General features: G+C 46.2%; 1 non-coding gene across 1 annotated transcript; it reads right to left on the bottom strand.

Moving 5' to 3' along the window:
• Positions 1 to 391: 391 nt before the first annotated feature.
• trnan-guu (transfer RNA asparagine (anticodon GUU)) lies at positions 392 to 465 on the bottom strand. Its single transcript has one exon. It is a non-coding gene; the product is annotated as a tRNA-Asn (tRNA).
• Positions 466 to 985: the final 520 nt, after the last annotated feature.

The raw sequence follows: 985 nt of genomic DNA, 5'->3' as shown, positions 1-985 counted from the left end.
CAAAAGGGTTAAATATCTGCAAATGGCGAGTCTGGATGTATCATCCCAAAAGATGAAATGGACGTTCAGTTAAAAACAAGAACAGAAATTGCAGGAGCAACTCAGCAGATCAGGCAGCATCCGTGAAAAGAGAATCAGAGACAACATTTCAGAATTCTTTTTTCCCTCATCCAGGTACAGCCAAACCTGCTGAGTTTTTCCAGCAGTTTCGCTTTCTGTCTCGCATTCTCAGCACCCGCAGTCCTTCACGTTAGAAATTCAATCAATTCAGAAACCTCTTTGTGCTTCCTCAGTGGAAAAGATTTCCGTTTGGGAAACATTTTCCTGACACCATTAAAAACGTGCACTTTCGCAGCCAAGAAAGCGGTAGGAGCGAGAATAAGAAATACTCCGTCCCTGGGTGGTTTCGAACCACCAACCTTTCGGTTAACAGCCGAACGCGCTGACCAATTGCGCCACAGAGACAGGTCGGAGTTCCAGCCGCACAGTGTCTTTGAGGAAGCTACTATTCAATTCATAATTCAACCCGCCCCGCCCAAAATTGCCATTGTCTTCTATCAGTGTTACTTTTCCATAATAAAGCCTTGGACATTCAGTATGGAGACATGGGAACAGCCTGATCCCACCATCTGCAGGCACATCCATGTCACGAGGAACGAGCTCTCCTACACCGGGACCGTCGCCCTCCGAGCCTTTCAGTGTTTTGCCTCTTCCCGAATTTTCTCATTGGCCCCGAGCCGAGAAGGGGTTTGAATTCCTGATGTGAGAGAATTCTTTCAATGCCTCGGGTCAGTTCATGTCCCGAGAATATCAGAGTCAATCAGCCTCTTAAACAAAGGGACGGTGTCTGGACTATCTCTGCTCAGTCCGTCAGTTCATCCTTCATTCTCCTCTAATTCCACTTCCCAAAGAGTATCTAAAGATTCACAAAGCTGGAGACTGGGATTTATGTTTTACTTCCAGAACATTTTTGCACCTGCTAACT

Source organism: Chiloscyllium punctatum, chromosome 36 (genome assembly GCF_047496795.1).
Source record: "Chiloscyllium punctatum isolate Juve2018m chromosome 36, sChiPun1.3, whole genome shotgun sequence".
NCBI classification, from domain to species: Eukaryota; Metazoa; Chordata; class Chondrichthyes; order Orectolobiformes; family Hemiscylliidae; genus Chiloscyllium; species Chiloscyllium punctatum.
Note: the sequence above shows the minus strand (reverse complement) of the source record. Positions and strands in the feature narration are given on the sequence as shown.